Source organism: Cannabis sativa, chromosome 2 (genome assembly GCF_029168945.1).
Source record: "Cannabis sativa cultivar Pink pepper isolate KNU-18-1 chromosome 2, ASM2916894v1, whole genome shotgun sequence".
Classification (NCBI taxonomy): domain Eukaryota; kingdom Viridiplantae; phylum Streptophyta; class Magnoliopsida; order Rosales; family Cannabaceae; genus Cannabis; species Cannabis sativa.
The window spans coordinates 80,307,245-80,315,268 of record NC_083602.1 but is presented as its reverse complement, the minus strand read 5'-3'; positions in this window follow the sequence as shown (position 1 = coordinate 80,315,268).

Below are 8,024 nucleotides of genomic sequence, written 5' to 3'. Positions count from 1 at the left end.
ATTTTTTAATTATTTATTTTTCGAAATTATTTATTTAAAATGAAATAAATCCTACTTCTAACTATCCAGCTAACCTTGTTGCAGGAGTATGTGGTTTTAGCTTGTATGTAAGTTTTTAAAACCTATTATTACTTGATTGCAAATAGCCATGGTTACTTTTTGCCAGATCTAATGATCTGATGGCTCCCTTGGTCAAGTTAATAATTTGTAACAGGTAAATTTTACAATCTTCTTTCATCTATGTATGACCTAGCAACATGATAGGATCCATCCAAGTGTGTACTTGTGTGAGCCTATATGTTTATTTTGTTTTAATATAGATGCATATAGGTGGTTGCTAAATAAAATGTCACACCATGATAGATTTTATTTAGGTCCATTTAGTTATTGGACCTATTCAATTAATAACAGTTATTTATTTTAAGGTTAAATTCCTCTCTTTTGGGCCTTGTGTGAGAGTTGGGAGCCACAGAAGTGGGTACGACATACTGAACCCAGCACCCCCTCACATGAACTACCCCAATTGCGAAGGCCCAATTGCCTCATTTGAATAACTGTACTAGGTTAATTATATTAGTTTGACCTAATAAAATTGAATTAGCAACATAATTAACTTTTAAAATATATGAAATTTATTTTCATTTTAATATTTTAAAGTTAATTTTAAGAAAAACACTTTTAGTTTAGATATTATTTCTAGACAAACTATTTGTATTTTTCTTGTATTTAATTAAATATAGAATTTTAACTAACTAGATTCTTTGTGGAGCTTATTTAATTAAATATTCCTATTTAAGTTATAAGTTAGTTGTATCAACTTATTTTTCTTATCTAACATAAATTTGAATATTTTATTTAAATTTTAAATCAAGTTAAGGAATCCTAGGCATTAGTTATTAAAGATTCTTAAGATATTTTTTAAGTTAATATCTTTTCGAATATTAACTTAAAATGGAATATTTTAGATATTTTTTAGGTTAATATCTTTTCGAATATTAACTTAAAAAGATATCTTCAAATTAAGTGGTTATAACTTAATTTTTGATATTTAATTAAATCTAAATTTGAAATTATTTAAGTTTTAGATTTTTTCTATATAACTTAAATTAGATATTTCAAATTTTTGTTGAAAAGATACTTAGTCAAATAAGATATTTTCTAGATAGTTATTTCTAGACTACTTATTATTTCTAATATTTAAATAGGAAAATATTATACTTTGTGAAATTAATTATTTAAATAATTAATTTTGGTACAATTTTATTAAGTATATTTTTCCTAGTATTAAACTAGAAATAAATAATTAAGCCTTCTCTACACTTAATTATTATTTTTTGAATTTAATACATTTAATTAACTTGAAAAATCTAAATATCTAAGTTGATTTTCATCATGATACTTAAATATTTATTGATTTTTCATGACACTTAATTAAATAGAAAATTATTTTTAGGTTGAAATTTAATTTTTCAACTTAAATTTAAATAATTTTCAATATATATATTTTTCTTTATTTTCTTAATCAATTTCGAAAATTGCATTTTATTTATGCAATATTTTCGAATTTTTTATTTTGAAAAATAGATTGAGTTGTAAATTAATTATTTATTTTAATTAATTCTTAGACCAACTACAATCAATAATTTTTTCATTTAATTGATTAATTTAAAATAAATGAATTTAAATATATATATATATTAGAAATTGAATTAATTAGTCAAAAGAAAATCTAGATAGGTGATATTTTTGCTTGAAGTATTCTTTTTCTATTTTTATTATTATTTTCGAAAATTGTATAATTTTTAATATATACTTAATTTTCGAAATTCAATAAATATATTCTCAAAGGAAATTTTTAAGTTGCTAATTATTTAATTTAATTCAACTTAAATTAATTTCCTTAATATTTATATTTAAGATTATTACTAAGATGGAAATAATTTATTTTATTTCAATCACCATCTAAGTATAATTTTATAAATATTATATTAAAGTCTTATTTTTGAATTTTAATTCTTAATTTAGAATTTAATGAGAATTTATTTATTAGAATAATAAAGAAAATACATTTTAAAGAATGAGCTTTATTATTATTAAGATATTCGATCTCCATTGTGGGTTTTACACCGCGTTTGTTTTAGTGAGTAATCCTCCCTAATGGAGGAACGTTCATTAGCAATTTTGCACCGTTTAATCTCGCATGATAAGTGGTTTGTAAGTGTTTTATATGGTATAGATCACCCTAATGGTGGCGACCATATTTGACTTGCAAATTGCGAAACAATGGTAGAAGCTCATAAGATAGAATAGCCTTGACTCTCGCCTAAACGGGACAACGCTGGATTCCAATCTTGATCGAATAAAAGGTTGCTAGAATGTTTAACATTTTAGATGAGCTGACAACTCTATTCAATGGATGGTAGCTTTGACTCTCGCCTAAACGGGACACTGATATCAGTTTGTTGAAAAACCTTGGAAATTATTTAGGACTGAACTTTTAAGTATTTTCTCATATCATTCCTATTTGCTATGTGCTTATAATTTCTGAATTGATTTTGTGTTAAACCATTATTAATTTCTATTTGTTGATTTCTATTATTTTGTAGTATCCTGTTTTGTCAAAATGAATCCCATGTTATCACTGTTGACTGAAAATAAGCTGAATGGATCTAACTTTAATAAGTGGAATGAGAACATTAATATTGCTCTCATAGGAGAAAGTGCCTTGTTTGTTTTAACTGAGCCGTCACCTGAAGTGCCGGGGGACAATGCTTCCAAAGCTGTGAAAGAAAAGTATGAGCGTTGGCAGAAAGCAAATGACAAAGCTCTATACTTTATGCTTTCTAGCATGGTTGACACCCTCAAAACTTGGTTTTCTAAAACCGAGAAGGCTGCTGAAGTTATGACGAAGTTAAATGAGCTATTCGGTAAGGCATCACTTCAGTCACGCTTTGACGCGACTAAGAAGTACATTAATGCACGGATGGAACCTCATCAAAACGTGTGTGACCATGTTCTCCTCATGTCTAGTTATTTCCAAGAAGCCCAGGATCATGGTGCTGAAATGGATAGTGCTACTCAAGTAAGTCTTATCTTGAATAGCCTGACTCCAGCATTTCTACCATACACATCAAATTATGTCATGAATAAGAAGGAAATTGACTTTCATGAATTAGTCAATGACCTTCAAACTTATGAAAATTTGATCGGAGGACCCAAGAAGAAAGGGAGTAAACCTCACAATCCTTGTAATGGTAATGGGACGATGAAACCTGAAGCAAATGTTGCCTCTGCTTTAAAGCCCAAATCGAAGAAGAAGTGGAAGAACACCAAGAAGCGAACAAAAGCCATGAAAAAGGCTGCTCCTTCTGGTGATGCTACACTTAAAGGAAAGTGTTTCTACTGCAATGAAAAAGGTCATTGGAAATCCCAGTGTCCTAAACTTCTTGCAAAGAAACAAGGTATTTCCATTTATAAACTTTAAGAGTTTAGTGAATTGTTATCCAATTGGATTGATGATTCTGGACTAAATTTTGTTTATTTGTTTTCTTCTTCTTATAGGCCAAGCTACTTGAACTGAATTGAGTTGGATCAGAAAGCTGGACCAAAGGGTGAAATCGTCCAGATGAAGATGAAGCTCTTCAATTTATTTTTTGAATTAATTGTTTTAATTTAAAGACAATTTGGATTTCAAATTTTAGTAAGGGATATTTATGTTAGACATTTATATATATAAACTGAAATATATATGTTTAAGTATAAAGTGCGGAATTAATCAAACATATATACACTATGAATAAGGATCGAAATACCTCCAGCCATTGAATCTTGAGCTTCAAACCCACATAAGCTTTGATCTGCAAAGGAAATTGACTACCATGGGTAATCGGGCTTCCTCGCTCTCTCAACTCTCTTTAGATGGAATTTGCTGTTATGAACAGAATGAGTGAGGAGCTCGGGGACCGAGACCCTATATTTATAGGTGAGATACTCCATCAGTATCTGCGCCACATTAATTGTCAGAATATTTTGACAATTAATTCAGGAAATCAAATCAGGTAATGAATATAGAAATCTGACCATATATAGAATATTACATAATTGATTTTGTCCAAATTCAATGAATATAAAATATTCATTTATCAGAAAATCAATTATTTATTTATTTCCTTAAATAGAAATTTATTTCTTTAAATAGAAATATATTTCCTTAAATAAAAATATTCTTATATTCTCCCACTTGGTCAGCATTTAGACTAAAACATTCAAACCCAAACGTTCCTCATTATATAATAAACATACGAATCATAGCGACATGTCCTCATTATAAGTCGAGTATTATCTTCCATGTATTACGATATATTTATTATATAACAATGTACTTTATGTGGCAATATACTTAAGTGAATAAACCCTAACCCTTATGTTTATTCAGGTCCTCTTACGATAATTTTCTCAGAAGAAATTAAGGTGCACATAAATATAAGAAAATATTGAAATTAGAGTTTTATTGAATAATTTTTGGCTGTACAAATATAAAAAAAACTGCATATAGGTTAACTGAATCCCATATTTACTTTATGATCCTTGAATTTGTGTTGCGGCATGCCTTTAGTCAAAGATATATGCGATCACCTAATTCAGTTTGCGTGATTAATGACCACTTATCACGCCTTTTTATGGCTAAATACTTAATGTCGATATGCTAGCTTCGACCAGTACTTTATAGTTATTAGCCATAAATATTGTAGCTGAATTTATCGCAAAATTTTCTTAATGGCCTAATGAAACTGTAATTCTGAACTCTAGGCCTACTATGAAACTCTATAATACATCATACGAGATGTATCCTCAAAACAATAAATGAATCTGACTTCTATAGTGGAAATAACAATCAAGATTCTCTACAATATAACTTACTGGTAATCTTAAGGTTGTAATAAAATATTGATTTACGTGAATCAATACAACCAGTGAAGTACGTTACAATCTGATTGGTTAACTATATTTTCAGATGGTCAATTCATCTTAACAAAATATGTATGAATATAATTTTAGTATCTTAAAGACACCTCATCACTTTGTATGAAGAATAAAGTGGTCTTAACTTTAGTTATTCTGATACTACTTAACGATCCTGAAACAAATGTAATACAAAGTCTTATTCAGACTCTTAGGCATACATTAGGCTTCTAAAATAGAAACAAATGAATGTTCTAAATTTATTCTCACTCCAGACCATTTTTCAGATGCTGATTCGAGTTGAATTTATCACACTTAAAGATAAAAGTTATACATAATTTTATTTAATCAGAGATGCTGTGGCTACTCTCTAATTAATTAAAATTATATACGTTATTTATATTCTTTATCTCAAAATAATAATTTGAGATATGAATTATTTCAACTTATATAGAAAACTTTTATCATCATTTGCAAGTAACATATTGTCTACGTATAAAACAAATATTACCCCCACTAACCTTCTGGTATATAATTATTTCTATAATTCTCTTTTCAAACCTAAAGGAAAAGATGATATAATACCAATTTGTGAGATGTTTGTTTTAATCTATAGGTAGACACTTTAAGCTTGCATATTCTCACCACTTAAAAATCTTTATGGCAGTTTGTATACCTTCTCCTCTAGTTGACTGTTTAGAATTGATTAATGAATTAAAACAAGCAACAAATGTCAAGGTCTATAAAAGAATCTTTTATAAAAACAAGTGAGAATGCAGATCTCCTTTGTTATTGATTCTTATTTCAAAATGAACTTCTTAGCAATGAATATTCTTTTATATCTTTATGTTTCTCAATGTTGCCTAATGAAGATTATTGGTGAAAAAACCTATGCTTAATTAATGTTCTCCACCCCATTAGGCAACTTTACTAAAGATAAACTTTATTGCTTTTTAAGATATTCATTTCTTCATTCGTGGCATATTGTACTACAACTTCAATTCTTTATCATTCTATAATTTAATTTGTGTCTCAAATTAATATTGTAGTTGAACTCTTATTGTACAAAATGTAATCACTAGAAAACATTGATCTTATTGTTCTAATAAGTCATCTTAAGGATGGACCAACAAACTCTTAAAAGAGCAAATAGTTCAATATGCATGTTATTTTAGCAATTACTAAATAACATAACCTATTAGAATTTTATCAATGGCTTGTAGATTATTAATGATTAGTTATGAATTCTCAATAACCATTAACCTTAAGGGTTGTTGTGAATCATAATTAATCTAACACTTGAGGTGGAAGTTTGAGAAAATATGAATGATCTTTCTCTAAAACTAGGTTCCTAGATTGATCACTCCCACTGATCAAGTCAATTCTTAATTCCACAGTTCTAGTGTTGTGAGATGGATAATAAAATATGTAACCCTTAAACCTTATAGCTTTTCAAATGAAATATGCTCATTTATGGTTTAGGACCCAGATCTTTTCTTTGACAATTGTACTCTAACTATATATGGGTATTTATAAAATGTGTACATGTCATCAAGTCAGTTTTCAACCTTATCACAACTGAAAATATGTTTGAAAAATAACTTTGGTTAGAACACGATTCGATATGTACACCCCATTGAAGAGTATCAATAGACAAAGATTTAGGAAAGATTGGAGTTTGCTATGTAGGCTCCACCCCATGTCCAAAAAATGCTTAGTTTCTTAAATCTGTCACACACTATAATTTAGGTGTACCAAGCATATGTATCGGGCAATGAACCCATGCTTTTAAAGAAACTTTGCAAATAGACTGGGAGTTTATCCATACTCACGAATTTTAATGTAGTATTCTCCATTTTATTTTTGATCTCACTATCTTAATATGCAAAATGCACCATTTCTCTACTTAAGATTTAAATGTCTTTGAAACATATAAATCTATACTTTTGTAGAAAAATTATTTATGTGAGTAATCGTTAAAAAAGAGATGCAAAATTTGAGTCCATGTCTTCTAAATTAATTGACTTGTATGATTTCTAATATGATAGAATTCTAGTATGCACCGATTTTGACTTGTTGGAATACATATTTTTAATGAAATTCACACAAGTTCTAAATAAAGTTAGTAAAATCAAGTGTAATGAATATCCCCACCATTTACTAACATTTATTCTATTTATGGAGATATGTTCCATAATTTTTTGTGCTATAATGTAGAAGAATTCTTATTAATAACACATTTCTTATTGTCAGATTGAACTTGCATATCTTTATGAGTGACATCATTTGTAGTAAAGACCTCTAAATGTGTCTAAATTAAGTTTCAATAGAATCTTGGAACATAAAGGTCTTTGCCAATTTTAAAACAAAGCCACTACTATATTGCTTGTTCCTTAAACTTCTAAATGTGAGAACTTATCTTGTCTGTGAATAAGATTTGCTCACAGTTACTGACTTTCTTAGGTTTATTTGTAAACCTTGCAAGAAATTATGAATGTGGAATAACAATCTAAAATAATCCACTATGTGTTAATAATCACATTAACTATATTAGAATGAATTCATACACAATAAATTAAAATTTATTGGTGATAATAAAGTGTGATTTATTTTTCTTAATTATACAGTAAAAGCTGTACATTTCAGATTAAGTTATCAGAATAAATTTTTGGAAATTTCTACTGGTATGGAAGAAATTTACGAATAGTGATGTAATAAAATTACATGTATAGTTTTGAGGTTTAAATGAATCATGTTTTTACCAATGAATAAACATGCTTACATATGAAATCTTATTAAACAAAAATTGCCTGTGGGCTAAATTTTTAATTTAATAAGATTAGATTTAGATGTAGATTATGATAGATTTACACAATTTATGAAAAACTTAAAGTTTAATATTTCTATCTCAATGAAAGGTATGAAACACTTAATTATTTATAAATGTTTCAAAATTTTATACTTTATGATAAAATTATTAAATTAAATCTACATAATTTCCTGTGGGATAAATTAAGAGAATTTAATTTAACATATTAATTATGTAAATATAATAAAATCCC